This window comes from Lissotriton vulgaris, chromosome 10 (assembly GCF_964263255.1).
Source record: "Lissotriton vulgaris chromosome 10, aLisVul1.2, whole genome shotgun sequence".
In the NCBI taxonomy this organism is placed as follows: Eukaryota; Metazoa; Chordata; class Amphibia; order Caudata; family Salamandridae; genus Lissotriton; species Lissotriton vulgaris.
Genome location: NC_141698.1, coordinates 898,698,824 through 898,715,636, shown reverse-complemented (window position 1 = coordinate 898,715,636; position 16,813 = coordinate 898,698,824). Strand labels below are relative to the sequence as shown.

Below are 16,813 nucleotides of genomic sequence, written 5' to 3'. Positions count from 1 at the left end.
GGTGAGTTTCGTGGTCTGGGAGCACTGCTGGGACACTCTAATCTTGATTGCATTTGCTTTTCAGGAAATCCGTCGTGCCAACCCCGACTTATGGCCTAGCTACGCAGCGCGTTTGGACCGAAGGCCCAGAAATATTGCAAGTATGAGATTTTGCTTTTGGCCTGTTTGGGGGTGTTATGCTTCTTGGCGGGTGGGTTGCCGGGTCTTGGGGCATTCCTGGGAAGGTCTAATACCGGGTAGAAGTGGTTGGGACAAAATCCAGGCCGATTTTTTTTGGGCTATTTCAGACATTTTGCTCTATGTAGCGTTTTCGGGGGCCTGTTTGGGGGGCTTCCTGGTGTTTGCGGGTGAGTTTCGTGGTCTGGGAGCACTGCTGGGACACTCTAATCTTGATTGCATTTGCTTTTCAGGAAATCCGTCGTGCCAACCCCGACTTATGGCCTAGCTACGCAGCGCGTTTGGACCGAAGGCCCAGAAATATTGCAAGTATGAGATTTTGCTTTTGGCCTGTTTGGGGGTGTTATGCTTCTTGGCGGGTGGGTTGCCGGGTCTTGGGGCATTCCTGGGAAGGTCTAATACCGGGTAGAAGTGGTTGGGACAAAATCCAGGCCGATTTTTTTTGGGCTATTTCAGACATTTTGCTCTATGTAGCGTTTTCGGGGGCCTGTTTGGGGGGCTTGCTGGTGTTTGCGGGTGAGTTTCGTGGTGTGGGAGCACTGCTGGCTATATATACTTTACTTTGCAAGAGGTTTGAAGCAAATCCATGGTGGCTGAGGGGACTTAGGGCCTAGCTGCAGAGCGCGCGCGGAGTGATTTGGGAAATTTGTGAAAAAGTGACTAAGTCCCCATTTTTGTACTTTTGCTCTTTGGCTGTTTGGGGGTCTTCTACTCGTTTTCTCCTGGGTTGACGGCTCTGGGGCCATTGCTGGGAAGCTCTAATACCGGATAAAAGTGTTTTGGACCAAATCCCAGGCGGAATTTTTTTTGTGTTTTTGATGACTTGCTTGCCTTTGAGGTGCTCTTAGGGGGGGTTCCGTCTGTTTGCGGGTGAGTTTCGTGGTCTGGGAGCACTGCTGGGACACTCTAATCTTGATTGCATTTGCTTTTCAGGAAATCCGTCGTGCCAACCCCGACTTATGGCCTAGCTACGCAGCGCGTTTGGACCGAAGGCCCAGAAATATTGCAAGTATGAGATTTTGCTTTTGGCCTGTTTGGGGGTGTTATGCTTCTTGGCGGGTGGGTTGCCGGGTCTTGGGGCATTCCTGGGAAGGTCTAATACCGGGTAGAAGTGGTTGGGACAAAATCCGCGCGGAAAAGCCTTTAGTTTTGGCACTTTTTGTAACTTAGGGTTCGTTAGGGTTAGCCCTAGCAGCAGGATTGCATGTGTATCGGGGTGTTCTAGATTTTTCAAACTGAGTTCTGGGGTCTTAGAGCACTCGTGAGAATGTGTAATTTTGGTTGCAAGTCATTTGAAGAAAATCCATGGTGGGAAAGGGGGGATTTGGCATAGTTAAAGAAAGCCTTTGCCACTATTCTTAACTTAGGGTTCGTTAGGGTTAGCAGTATTTCTATTGCATGTGTTTGAGTGGGGGGGATTTCGAGTCTTGGAGCGATGCTGGCTATGGCTACTTTTGCTTGGTTGCTTGCAAGTGGTTTGAATACAATCCACGGGGGGTAATGGGTAATTAGGGTACTTCGGCCTACTTTTACTTTCAAAGTAAGTTTTGTCTCCAGTTTTCTGCTAGGCCTCGTTTTTTGGGTGGGAGCACTGCTAGGAAGATCTATTTTTGTTCTAAAACACAGTTTACAGTACACCTAGCTTGAGGGGCAAGATCCGCTACATTAATTTGCCCATACTTACTTATCCTTCAAAAGGTGACTCAGAGTACGCACTTTCAAAAACATTGTACTGTCTGTCTACTAGGAAAAACAAATTGTGACTTTTTGCACTCCACAGCCTACATACCTTATATTTATTTATCAGTGGTGTTGTAATATTATATCACTTCCTGTTTTTCGTTGAATAATTACAGGCCGGGTTTCAGTCTCTGCAATGGGGAAAAAAGGATGGAGTCAGGCTTCACAGTAGCGAGCCACAATTCAGCATCAGGCAGGCAGTGGACAGGGTGTCTTCTGGTGACCAACATCGGTGGACGAAGCGTCGGCTGCAATGGAGGAGTGCCGCTAATAGGAGGATTTTTTTTCTGCGGGCAACTTACTTACCACTTCCAACAGGACCACTACAACCACATAGATACAGTATCCCTTGCCTTTTTCTCTGACTGTGACTGCATTTCTTTGCTCTCTCTCGGCTTCTACATTGATCCCTTAACACATCACTTAGTCCACTCCACTATCTGCACCACACATAGTCATTTGTAAGTGCTCCTACGTAATTCGCAAGTCGCAGCACGCCCCAGGCCGTAGAGGACTGGGATGGCCCCAATGATGAAGCATGTCACCAAGGGGCAACCCTGGTGAGTGAGGGGACACCTAGAAAAAAAGCAATTTCTCCTTTTCTATCTACTATACCTTCTGTCAGGTTACGCAGCCCCTAAGCGCCTACCGTACTATGAAACTACATTTCCCATGAGTAGGCGGGAGACTTGCAGACTATTTAGTGAGACTATATGAGAGTACCCTTGTATGTTAGGACATCACTTCACTGATGCCTGTCTTGTCTTCTCTTACAGGTATCCTTTCCCTGCTGACCCTACCTTTACCCATCCCACATTTTTTATTTTAGTTTGTTATTTTTCTCCCTCGCCTAATGCCTCGAACACCCTGTGTTTACACTTCTGGGTGTTGGTGACATTTGGAGGTGGAACCATATTTGCATCGACTGGATCACGGGGAGTAAACGTGACACCTTCCAGACCAACCCCATTGAGTGTTGTTGTGAATGGATTTATAGTGACCAGCAAGGCTCTCGGGTATCTGGCTACAGAGACCTTATGTTGAATATAGTTATCAATAATTCCACACAGGCCCTGTACTGTCGCATTCTTTCTTTCCACAGTTGTCGATGATATATTCTTACTCTGCTTGACAAAGAACCATTGCTAATGTGAAAGAACTTCAACCGAATTAGTAGTTATACTTTACCATTTGTTAGGCTACAATGTGGCACTGCTCTACTGTACTTCTGTCACCTGCTATATTCTCAGTTGTACCGTTGAATTGCTCAGGAGGACAAACCAGATTTCATTTTCTTTTTTTTCATAGGCATGCAACTGCCACTGTGTCACACCACTACTACCACCGCTATGAGGAAATTTTATCCGACCAAGATTGCCAACGTTATTCGGTGTTTCCCGTGGAGCCAGCCCTGGGCCTAGCCCTACTTTCAAACACAAATTACAGGTAAGATAAGCGTTTGGTGGTTTGGGGGTATAATGGAGTATTAGTACGAGAGACGAGAGCCTGAAGGTAGTACTACTAAAGTCCTAGGACTCTTGGATTCACTTCACTTAGTCTGTGAGAGGCACTTAGTGTTGAAAACATTTGGGCATTTACACTTAAAGGAAGAAAATGGAACTAAACTTTCAGGAAAACAGTCAACGTTAAACCCCCACCCACCAGGCAAGCAGTAAAAAACAGGTATGCTCAGATAAAGTTTGAAAAAGTATATTTATATCCCTAACAAAATAATCTCCCGCAAGACCCTCCCTAACCCCAACGATTGTCCTTCAAAAGTCCCCAAAAACCCAACTCCCAATTCCCACCCCCCAAAAGTCTCTAAAAAAGGGGCAAGGGACACTATGGGTGGATGCTGTTCACTTTTTGGGCCAGGGCATCATGCTCCTCGCGGAGCAAGGCGAGCTCCTGCTGAAGGCGGGACACCATCAGGGTGGTGCGGCGCAGGCGTGCCTTCACTGCCTTGCAGGTGCAAGGCCTGTGAGAAGCAGCTGTTGGCCTTGCTGCTCGGGGGTGGCGTTTGCCTTTGGCAGCCCGGCTCAGTCTCGGTGGACCACTGTGCTGGGTCACGGTGGCAGCCGGTGAGGCCACGGAGGACGACGTTGTCGTTGTTGTCGACCGCACACTTTCCACGTCCTCCAGGGCCACCAGCCGCCGATATTCCGCAACAGTGGCCTCGATTCTCCGTTGCCGGGCCGCTCTAGCCAGCTCCTTCCTCCTTGTTCGTTTGGAAGGAGAACCTATATGAAGAAAGAAAGACATAGTCTGTAACCAATGCTCTTTAAGATTAACTCAATCATTCAGCAGAAATGTGTGCTGCAGTACAACTAGCAACTTGCAAGCGCATTACATAACTATTGAGGCCAGTATCTATCTAACCTCACACTTCTTCATCCTTGCTCTAACATTAGTGGGAGTTTAAGGAACAAATTCTATGAGCACTGTGGACTTCCATTGGAGTCGACTATGAAAGTACACCAGTCTTATTCTTCTTCTTGTCTCTTGTTTTGGAAAATTGGTACGTTATTTTCTGCAAGCCGGCATAATGCCAGCGCGGTAAACTTGCACCCGAGAAAAAGAGACGCACGCCATGAGGAGTGACCTAGACTTGCGTTGCCGTTGCGTTACTGTACCCGTCCAGTACATGCAGGTGGTGAATCTCTTACTTTTCTATTACGGGTGGCACTGAGAATACTCTGTTACAACTCAAGGGCTACTGCTTAATTAATTTAACTTTCACCCTACAGTGGAAATGAGTACTAGAAATGGAAAATTGAAGAAGATAAATAATCTGATTATCTATCACTTCACATGGGATGTTTTTGCTTATATATGGGATGACTTTAGGTGCTTTGCTTTTTATTGAGTGACAGGCAGTGATACATCCACACATGAATGACTGAGTACTACTAAACTTATTAAGAGAGGTAGGGAGTGGCCACCATAATAACCGGATCTATGCAGTGCTTGCAATACAAACTACTGCTACTATTTATGGTAGTATTTGGACAAAATTAAAAGTTCTTTTCCTTGCCTTTCCTACACTGGAACGGACGTGCGGGTGCAGTGTTAGTGTTACATGCTCTTCAAAGTTACACTTAGTTCATCCACTGACCGTCTACTCTCTCTAGATCATGGGTACTCACAAACTTTCTCTCAGGGGCTACATTTACAGTGTAGTTTGGGGCCGAGGGCCGCACTGGTGGGGGCGGAGTCAGAGGGGGCGGGGCTAAAGCAAAACGATAACTTGTGACCATGAGGTTGCACACAGGTCCCTGCAGCAGATGCCCTCATCCACTGAGCCACCAGACCCAGCATTTACATACATCTCTCTCCCTCCTGCTGTCCCTCCTGCCCTCCCTCCATCTCTCTCTCCCTCCTGCCCTCCCTCTCCCTCTGTCATCTCACTGTGTGTGTGTCTATCTGTGTCAGCCTTCAGCCCGGGTTGAGACCGCTTCCTCAACGCGCACACACAGACAACAACACCAAAGTACTTAACAGGTCTTTAAAAGACCATTAACATATTATTGAGGCTTTGTTTGTTTTAGCGCCCCTGCTTCTCCACCCTGACAATCACTGCTTGCCCGGCCCCACAGAGCAGAGGCTTAGTTCTATTTCACCTCTTTGTGGCCTTGCATCTCCACTCTGCTCTGTGGGGGCCGGGGGAGCAGTGATTGTCAGAGTGGAGATGCAGGGGCGCTAACAGGTGAAATACAAAAAAGCCTCTGCTCTGTGGGGGCCGGGGGAGCAGTGATTGTCTGCAAGGTCAGCGCACCGCCAACGAAGGCTTGCCGGGCCACCACCGGCCCGCGGGCCGTACTAGGAGTACCCCTGCTCTAGATACACATATGCTATCTAAGAGTCAGATAGTAGCATGATCCAGGTATATGGACACATACAGTTTCTGTGTCACCCACCCAGGCTGTTGTCCTTCCACCCATCATTGCTTCATCATTCACCCAGCCATGCATCTCATATTCTTGCCTTCCCAGCTAGTCTTCAATCTCAATAAGTAAGGAATATATAAGAGCTTACCTCTGGCCGCCACCACCGTCTCAACTCTCACATCCGGCGCCGCCGCCTCCTCCCCTGATGATGAATTGCCCTCCGCCTCCGTGTCGAGCACCACCACCACACTGGCCCCGCCACCAGATGTTCCACCTACAAAGTACATTTAAGAATCTTAGAATAAAGCACTCACTAGTCACTAGTATTTGGTCTAGGAATGAAGACATGTGAAAACAATGTAATTTGTGACTGTCTACGTTAAAGTTAAAAAAAATGTCCCTTTTTCCAGGGAAGGTTGTCTTGCTGCACTTTTTGGCACAACTGATGAAGGCTGATTTTTTAACACGCACCATTTTTCTCCACACAGACAGAAGATGGACTTCTAACAACAAGATCAAGTTGAAACCAGGTGAGAGCTCGGCTCGACCACAAGAAATGTCTTCAATTAATCGTCAGCACTAACCACTTTTCCATTATCAGTTAAACGTTTAGTTTTATTATGACTTCATTTTAATAAATGTGTTTACTTTTAATAAAGCTTTTAAATTTAAATACAATCTGTGTTTTTTGGTCCTCCAGACTAGAGTGACTGAACGAAAGGTTTTGCAATTTTTGCAAGCATGAGTCCAGATAGAACACTTCAAAAGACATTATGGACAATCCCAGAGGACTGCACTAAGTTGATAGAGCTATTGCTGACTAGAATCATGGGAGTTTCGCCAACCGTGCAATCTTAGTTAGCTACACAGACAGACTAATAAGAATAATCTAGTAATACCACAGGGAGTCATAGTAGAGGCAGGATAAGAATTTAGATACAGTCTACAAGAAGAGCAAAGACAATTTTGAAAAAATTCAAATGAGGAACGCTAGGAAAAATAGGTACTAGTCTAAAATGAAAACTTACTGGGGCCAGCAGAGGAGCCCTCGCCTGCCCGATCCTGGCCCTGTTGATGAACAGCATCCGCCGCCTGCTGCTCCTGTGTCCTCCTCTCGCCCCTGGGGGGAGCTGACGTACAACATGAAAGAAAGAACAGAAAACATGGATGATTGTTGCTTGTCAATGTCAACCAAATCAAACATTTCAAAAGAACAATAACAAAATATTTCCGCGAAATTATATTGATTATGGTTACTTTTTATTTATTTGCGGACCTGTGACTTCGAAAGTCACGTAACTCACTAAACAAAGTACTGAAACGTTCACCTAGGACTGGCAGGCAGCAGTCCGCAGGCAAGACGCAAAGTGACAGACAAACTCCATTGTGATTTCAGTCAGATCAGTGACAACACTAACAGTTGCCTGCTACATTACCAGTCATTTAAATAGTCAAACTATCAATCCACCGCCACTATTTTTCTTATTGTCAGGGTTACAAAGGAAGGGGCAGATTTAAGCCCTTGCGGCTCTTTTGCGCCGTTCTTGCGTGACTTTTGTGACGCAGCAGCTAAACAAAAAAGGGCGCCATGGTGCGGCGTATAATATTATAACAACGTGACGCATTTGGGAGATGCATCCCGTTATAAAGCCCTGCGCCATCAGGGGGCGTTCCGGCGCAAGGGAGGGCATTCCTGCGCTGGAACACATCCTAATAGTGGCTGAGGGAAATCTACAAAATATCAATCAGTCACCTTTAGGACAATGATGCGTCACACAAACCCTGCACCTGCTTGAAGCAGACGTACGGCTTGACCCAGCATTGGGGAGATAGGGTACCCCAGAGCATTGATGGAGCTGCGCCATCGTTGCGACGCAACTCCAGCAGTAAAGCTTCGGTGACGTTTTGGGCCCATGGGGAGCCGCATTGCAAATACGGCGCACCATGTTTGGTGGTGGTAGCGGGCCGCACAATTAATGGCGCATCCCTGCTACTTTGCAGGGATGCGACGGTAATTGCAATTCTGCCCCTTAGGGGCATACTTACTTACGCGTTCTGGCGCATCTCCAGAGATGCGCCAGATCAAATGCGTCACGCAAAACTACCCTTGCGACACGGCAGATGTGCCTCATTTACAATGCGGCGCGCCCTGGCGCAAGGGTAGGCACTTGCGTGATGCATCTCGTCACGTAAGAGCGGCGCATCGCTGGAGTCACGTCGCCAACGCAATGCAACTCCAGTAATGCTCAGGGCCACCCAATACTTTACATGCTGTGTCAGTCCTTTCGCCTGCTTCGAGCAGACATAAGGAATTGAATTGACGTAGCAGCGTCGCAGAAGTGCCTGCGTTAAATCTTGTAGATTTCACGCAGGCAATTTTGCGAGGCGCACAGCCGCTGGACCGCCCACCCTGCGTACTAGGAACGCACCCATTGTGGTGCAGGCCCATGGCTTTATAACGTGACGCATCTCCCTAGATGCGTCATGCTGTAAATGACTTGCAGGGATGCGGCACGTTTACGCCGCTGTTGCGTCACGCAAGGCAACGTAAACGTGGCGCAAGGGGCTTGTAAATGTAATCTGCCCCCTAGTGTCTAGCATTACGCAGTTCTGTTAAGTACACTCATACATAATAGTTACTCAGGCCAATGAGACCACGAAATAGAAAACAAATAAGCATAGTAGCAACCCCACTGAGAAGGAGAGCAGTGCACCTGAAATGCACAGAAGATTTTGAAATATAATTTAACTACAATGTAATCGTCATCAGCGGCATTATTGGCTTGCTCCATGTAAAAAACAAATATTTGCAATACAACAACACAGAGCAGGAGAAAACATCATAGTAGTGAGTGATTAAATGCCAATGGCTACTACTACTCACCAAGCCCGGGGATCTCCAAGCCGAGCTGGTCCAGCAGGTCGCGCTCGCGGTCCAGGAGGTCCGTCCAGCGATGGGTGACCTGGCTGTAGGTGCGCTGGACCCCGTAGAGGTGGGATATGGCCCAGCACACCTTCTCCCACCGCTTCCGGCGCTCCCGCATGTTATAGCCGCCGGCCGCGATCCTGCCGCCTCCCGCGATGGTCCTGGGCAGGCGGCGCTGGACGAAGTAGACCAGCGCGCCCACTTCCTCCGGGCTGAATATCTCCCGGCGCGTCACCTGCTCCCCCCTCGATCTCACGCCTGCTGTCCTGCCACTGGGTCCAGCACTACTCCCCGCCGCCGCTGCGGCCCTCAAGTGCCTGGGCAGCTTCACGGCGCCTGGCTTGACCATGGTCTGGGCAGGTAAGGTAGGAAGAAGTAGAAAATTAAGAAAGAATAGGATAGGGAAGAAGAAAAGAAAAGAGTTTACAAAAGTAGTTTAAAAGTAAAGAAAAATAGCAGAAAAGACAAAAATATACAGCTAGGAAAAGAGAGGGATAGATAAGAAGCAAAATCGTAAAAAAAAAACTGAAAACAAGCAAAGGATGGGAAAGATATCAAGAGGATTAAACACCATGCCCAGACACAGGAAATGAATGAAAAACAAGATGGCCGGCGCCCGTTTCCGAGCGCGAAAGTCAGTTCGCGCGAGATTTTCCTCGCGATCTCGTGCGAACCTCTAGATTTCCCGCGCGATCTCGTGCGAACCTCTACTCGCAATGCGCTTACTGCGCGAGATTATACATAGCGGGCGGAAACGGAAATACGTCACGCAAACAAAATGGCCGCGCCCGTACTCGACCTTGGGGTAAATTCGCGTGTTGCGCTGCAAGCGGCTCGCGAATACTGCAAAAAAACTCGCGAAACAACAAGCCGCAAAAAAATAAAATGCTCATTCGCACGAATTGGCGGCTTCCGCGGTCGGTTTCGCACGACGCCGCGCCCCGCGAATAGCGCGAAAAAAACCGCAAAACGATTTCAGCAAAAGCAAAAGCAATGAGCAGGTGCAAAAGGTCAACCTCATGATTTGTAACGATTCTTTGTATTGCTTCCTGAGGGGGCCCTCCAGAATTCGGTTGCCTGCTTGCAACTATTGTGTGACCCTGCTCTGACCTTAACTGTATGCCACAAAGGTCCTGATTTACAGCTAAAGGAGCAGACAAGCAGGTGCCAGGCTGGAACTTTAAATTCTTTCAGTGACACATTAATTAGCCCCTAATTCATTATTGTCAGTTGGGGCAGGGCAGGTGTTGTAACTAATTTTGCAACAATGAAAGCACTTAGCAAGTGCAAAAGATCACTAATCAGGGCGCACTAAGGAAGCAGGTGCCAGCTAAAAAAATATTCTGTGACACATTAATCAGCCCCAAATTAATTCAGGTCACTTGAGGCAGGGAAGGTGTGCTTTGCTTTGCCGAAAATAATGTACACTGGACAACCAGAGGGTGTGGTGATGAAACAGAGGGTGGCATGGGTGGGCCAGAGGGTGGCATGAGTAGTCAGAGAGTGGCAGTGGTGACAGAGAGTGGCAGTGATGAAGAAGAGTGTCCCAAACAGGCTGGACATGTAGAAACAACAAGTTCGCAAAACTTGCGACCCGACAGGTAAGTTCGCAAATTGCGAAATTGTAAAAACCCTCGCGAACTGGCAGAAACACGGGCGAACACAAAAAAAAAAAAAAATCCGCAAATTCGCGGGAATTCGCGGATTTTGCGGATTGCGAATCCGCAAATCCGCAAAATTCGCGAACGCGAGATCCGCAAAATTCGCCCATGCCTAGTGTGGTACATAAATCTCTATTACAGGATTGTGATGTCACCCTACGCAAATGGAGCATCTTTTAATTGGTTCATTATCAGTGCTTGATAGATCTTGGTGTAATTGTTGTTTGTTACTGTTGTTTTTCCTACTGTGTATTTGAACTACAACTCACCTATTGGGAGTTTAAGTTTTTGAGAGACAACCAATTCTTTGGTGTTCTTCACAGAGGTGGGAATCACTAACTTCACACCACTAGAAAAAAAATCTCCATACCCAGCGGAAATTAGGTATATTTATATAGGTCCTGAATAAATGACCTAGGACCAGATGTAGGTGGCTAAATATACCGGTTAGTAACGCCGAAATTATGTAAATTTCAGCATTACCGACAGGTATTTAGCCATGTGTGATGTAGGTGGCCCTAAAACTACATGCAATATAAGGAATCGCTAAATAGCGATTTCTTATTTTGCTCTTGCATTTAAGGAATTGGAAATACCGATTCCTTAAATGCAATGCAGGTAGCACTAAAAACAGTGCTTCTCAGCCTTAAGGAATCGCTATTTACCACCAACTCCAAGTTGGTAGTAAATAGCGATTTCCTTACAAAAAGCACTTTTTTGCTTTTTTTATGTGCCATGTGGCACACATGCACATTTCAGGTGTGCATCAGGGTGTCCTTTGGACACCCTGGCATCCTTGAAATACCCCCAGCTATTAACAATTCGGTAATACCGAATCGCTAATAGTGAATGTCTTCCCAGTCATTCCTATGGGCCTCCTGGCCCATAGGAAGGAATGGCTAGGTATTCCTTAATAACGAATCAGTATTACCGATTCGTTATTAATGAATGGCAAGGAATCGCTGATATTTTAGCAATTCCTACCTACAATGCATTTACCGATTCCTTAATAGCGATTCAGTAATAATTGCTATTAAGGAATCGGAAAATGGAAGTTACCTACATCTGTCCACTAGATCCTTAGGGGCAAAAGAGGCATGAAACATGCCGACCATAAATTCAATCTAATTTAACTCTGTACTTATTGTGTAGTACAGAAAGGCTACTCAAAAAAGAATACTATGAACTTTACTTCCTGTGGTTTCTCATTTTGTGTTTTCAAATTTGACATAGATCTTCTATGCTTTAATTGAAAGGATTGTTTAATATCTACAGTCAATTTTACTCACTCTACACCAATCTTCCAATTCAGTTACTGGTACTCATCAACACACCCAGACTCCTTCAGACATAAAAGGATCTCCAGCAGAGAGGCCCTTTCGAGAGGCCCGTTGGGCATTGCAGCAGCAGCCCAATGAGGAACAAGGTCCAGTGTTAAAGCATGCCACCCTCGGGCCAGTGAGGGCTTGTGCTCTGATGATCAGACACTCCTGGTGACCGAGGGGGCTCCCGGTATTTAATATACTTTATTGAACCAATATCGGAACAGTATACCCTATTGAATTTGCTGTAAGAGAGGACAACCTATACTGGACCGTAATATCTCCGTGTCCTCCAACATTTAAGAGTGTGTTTCCTCCTAACTTCTGCGTTCTTAGAAAGACCTGACACCTTTCAGAAATATTTTTCTGCTCAGGACAGCGCTGTAGTTAGTGGCAGGAGTCACCCTTTCTTCGGGCAGTCAAGAACTGTAAGCAACAAACCTTTCCTGTGTTTAGGACACTACCACATATACAAGTACTATGTTGGCCTTCTTGAATCTGTACAAGAAGGATCCACTATGCATAATACCATACCAAGATGACTTCCCAGTGTGATGTTTACTGAGCATCCAAACTGGAGTACTCCTATGCATAGTATATTGCAGTGGCGGCTGGTGACATTTGAAAGTGGTAGGGCGTAACGGTTCGTCACTGAAACATTGACACCTGAATTCATCTGTCTTTGTCACTTAATAATACTGACGCTCACTCACTACAGCCTGCTGTCCACACTAACCATGCTCTCCAACATTGCAGCCCACCGATGGAATACGAATGAATGCTCCTGCAGTCCGTAAAACGTAATTAACTAATTAATAAACTGCAGTCCGTGTAGCTTGTAAAACATGAGAAATAGAGAGGAATTAAAAGAAAGGGAAGATTAGACGGACCCACGAGTCTTAAACACTGAACGCGGATCAGAGCAAACTCATCTTGCAAACGAACGTGAGGCGACCGAAATATTAAAGACTCAACCCGGGCAAAGCTCCACCTCGTCGGTCTCCCCTCCAAAACTCGAACCCTACCAGCCTCGGCTCCAGGTTCTCATTAGAACAATTCTGCCTTCACTCATCTAGCTAGCACTCTGCTCATCAAAGGCAAACTTGCTACCAATACTGAATACACGGCTCGCTCACAGTGGGGGCCAGGGGGGTGGGGATAAATAAAATAAAAAACTTACCTTGTCTTCACTTGACCGGGTCCGCACCATCTCTGCTCTGGGGTCCCGTTGGCGCCTAGACTAATTAGTAATGGCTGCCAACTTGCCGAGACACAGTAGTAGCCAATCCTGATGCTGCTCTCTTTAGAGGAGAGCTGCTCTCTAAAGAGAGTAGCATCAGGATTGGGCTGAGCCTTAAAAAAACGTTGTTCGTTTTTTCAGCAATGGGGTACGTTGCATTAGGCAGGCAAACCCCTAATCGGTTGTTTTTTTGAAATCCACATAGTTTGCTAGTTGGAGAAGCCCTGCCGGGCAAACACCACATGCGCAGTGAGTGCGCACTGTGCCGGCACAGAGTCAGTCCAGCGCCACCCAGTGTCAGACAGTGCATACTGTCCATGTCCATGACACACACCACGGCCGCAGGGCAATAATTATCGGGCAATTTATTCGAGCGGCGCGTTAATTTATAAAACTTTTATTAACGCGCCGCTCGAATAAATTGCCTGATAATTATAGGTGGGGCAACGCCCAAACGCCCTAATGGTAAAACCGCCACTGGTATATTGTTTTATCTCTCCAAGGAGGCCAAAATGTTGTTTCAAAGCGCTGCAGTCTTGTTGGGACTTTGTAACAACTATAAAATATGTACAAAACTATTGCAAGGCAGCTGCTCTTATGTAAAACTTTATTTTATATTGTGCTCATATTCCGCCACATTTAAGCAGCAGCATGTTTTCTTTTTTTCTACTTCTTTTAGTTGATTTTGCTTATGCCGGTTGAGTTTGTGTTTTTTTTTGTACCACTGGTGGGTAATAGGGTGAAAGAATGCATGTATTAATGCAAGAATGAGTGAAAGCGCATCCATGAGTATAAAGGCACTATCAGTCATAAGTCAGACCTATTGGCATTGTCAATGCTTGTTAGTTAGGCATTGTATAAATCATCTCTTAGAGGCCTATTTGGTTCTCTGGAGTCCTATAGCGTAATGGCTCGCAGTCGTACAGTGTGCAATCTCATGAAAATAAATAATGTGTTTCACCTTTTAAGACGTGCCCTTGTGTACATTAAGAGTACCCCACGTATTTCAGCAGTTGTAAACACTGCTAAGAATAGGCCTTAATAACAGAGGAATGTCCAGTATTTTAACCAAGCATTTGGCATGTTTTAAGATGTCTTTGTCAGCATTAGATTTTTATGAGAAGGAAACATTATCCTTTAATTAAAATGTGGTATTACAAATTGAGGTCAATTACACACGGCTAACACTTATTGCAAAATTGAATTTGAATTTGCAGAGCAGAGAATTAAATGCCGTACAAGATTAATCACTATACAGGAACATAGGGCGATAATGAATACGAGTCATGCTGTAGTAAACTATATATCATTTCTACATAGAAACTGCCTTTTCTCATTCAAAAGCGATCTAGAGATTAAAGGTAATGATGTGTCCTATTGTTATTCTCTGTGATTAATGATTATGGTCGCCAGCTGCTTATACACCGGATGACGATCGTCCCCTCTCATCCTTTTGGCAAGAAAACTATATCTAGGAAGAGAGAGAATTTACCAAATGGAACATGGTCAAATGCAGGCTCATTTTAGCAGGATGGGTGCCAGGGAGGATTCACGAGGCTTAGACGGAAGAGGCAAAAAGGAGGTGTATATCAACACATAAACAATAAAAAACAAAAAACAAACAAGAAAATGGAATTTAAAACTAATTCCCTGTTCATTTAAGGTACTGCTTTGCATTTGGAGGAACGTTGTTAAAGTTCAGAAATGTAATAATTACAAATTGGGCGCACTGTCCAGTTTTGCGCTTTAACTAGATGCACATGGCGCAGACTTGGACAGTGCCCACAATTATACTAAAAATCCACTGTGTTCGGCCGGGGAGCAAAGCACTGTGGGGCAGATTTATGAGGCCGTTGCGCCTCTTTGCGCCGCAATTGCGTCACTTTATTTGACGCAACTGCGGCGCAAACAATGCGCCCTATTTACAACGTGACGCATCTAGGAGATGCGTCATGTTGTAAAGCACTGCGCCATAAGGAGGCGTTCCTGCGCAGGGGGGGCGTTCCTGTGCAGGAACGCCTCCTGAAAGTGGCTGAGTGAAATCTATGAGATTTCACTCAGTCACTTTCAGGGGCAATGCTGCGTCAAAACCCTGCGCCTGCTTGAAGCAGGCGTAGGTCTTGACGCAGCATTGTGCAGGTGGGGCACCCCCGAGCCTTGCTGGAGCTGCGTCGCGCTTGCGACGCAACCCCAGCAATGCGCCACATTTCCGGCACAGATGCGTCACGCATCTGTGCCGTTTTTGCACCATGGTGCGCAGCATTATAAATGCGGCGCACCATGGGTGGCGGAGCTGTGGCGCATGTTAACTGGCGCATCCCTGGGGATGCGCCAGTTAACATAAATCTGCCCCGGTCTGTATAACAGTGGAAGAATGGGGAGTAGGGTTGCTCGCGTTTCCTGGAATTGTTTGTGGGTGGGCGGCAGGCACTCTGCATGTTGGGGGTGGCGGGCCGTTTTAGTCCAGTTAAGCAGGAAGGCAGGGAGGGGGTGAGTTCTTAGGGCCAGGGGCAATCTTGAGTTTAATCCGTTGGGGGGTTACATTGTGGGGTATTTTGCAGCAAGACAAAGTTGTTGCTTGTATATGTGCATCTTAGCTGGTTTCTATGTTCAGATCGCGGTAGGAGAGATTAAATACTCTGAGTTCGTCATTGAAGGTCTAGGGGTTGCCCAGATGGAGGCAGTGGAGGGTTTGCTGCGCTACATATCCTCCATGACTATCGTTCTTTCGATATTTGTGACAAATGGCGAAAGGTCAGGGACTTGAATGAATAAATGAATGAATGGGTGTCTTATAATGCGTGTAACTTAACCCCAAGGGGCATCAAGGCGCAGATAACAGACAGATAAACACAACAAAGCAGAAAGGAGATATAGTAATCGTTAATAAGCCAGGGAAAGGAGCCACTTAAACTTGTCACTTGGAACGTCAACGGGTTGGGAGACAAAATTAAGAGAGGTATTGTGTTACAGTACGTCCACCGCCAAGGGCTTGATTTGGTGTTGCTACAAGAAACCCACTTAATCAGTAATTCTTGCATGGCCCTCGACAGGAAGGGGTATCGAATGGTAGCACACTTGGGTTTCACCACTAGATCCAGGGGTGTGGGTGTTCTCCTTCACAAAGGCTGTCCATACATGATACAAAATACCTGGACGGATCCGCAGGGTAGATACGCAACTTCCACAGGTGTGTGGGAGGGCAGAGTTCTAAATGTTATTTCTGTGTATGCCCCACCGGGTCTGCAGCGATTGACATTGACGGATGTAGGGACACTTTTGCTAAACTTACCTGTGGGGACATTGATTATGGGGGTTGACTTTAACCTGATGATGGATGGTCTACTAGATAGATCCCCACCCAGACGTGACTCAGCACCCTGCTCCCAACTACGGAATTTTATTGACGTATTAGGGATGGTGGATATCTGGAGATGGTCGCACCCCCACGACACACAGTTTACGTTTCAGTCTGGTGGACACGGCAGTCAATCACAAATCGACTATTTGTTCACCCATGCACAACATAAACATGAATGTTCTGATTCTGCTTGTTTGGCGCTGGGGGTATCAGATCATTCCCCTGTGTTGACGGTGCTCGGTGTGCAGCGCCCGCCACAACCTGGTCCGATAGGGATTCAGCCTTGGGCACTAAAGATTTCCCATATTAGAGAAACTTTGCAGAAAGACACTGATTATTATTTTGAGGAGAATATAGGCTTGGTTCAGTCGGCAATTACACCATGGGGGAATATGGTGCAGTGATCAAGGGGAGAGCCCTTTCTGTGATGACTGGCCACAGGGCTGAGCGCCGTCGGAGGGTGTTGGAGTTGGAAACAGAGATCCTGCGTCTTGAGGTT

The 16,813-nt window shown here is 46.6% G+C and overlaps 1 long non-coding RNA gene across 1 annotated transcript; it reads right to left on the bottom strand.

The window, feature by feature from the left end:
* Positions 1–3,904: 3,904 nt before the first annotated feature.
* Positions 3,905–6,931, bottom strand: LOC147688979 (uncharacterized). The gene is made up of 3 exons (XR_015300578.1): positions 6,833–6,931; positions 5,953–6,078; positions 3,905–4,157 (listed from the first exon to the last, which is right to left on the bottom strand). It is a non-coding gene; the product is annotated as an uncharacterized LOC147688979 (long non-coding RNA).
* Between the last annotated feature and the right edge of the window lie 9,882 nt (positions 6,932–16,813).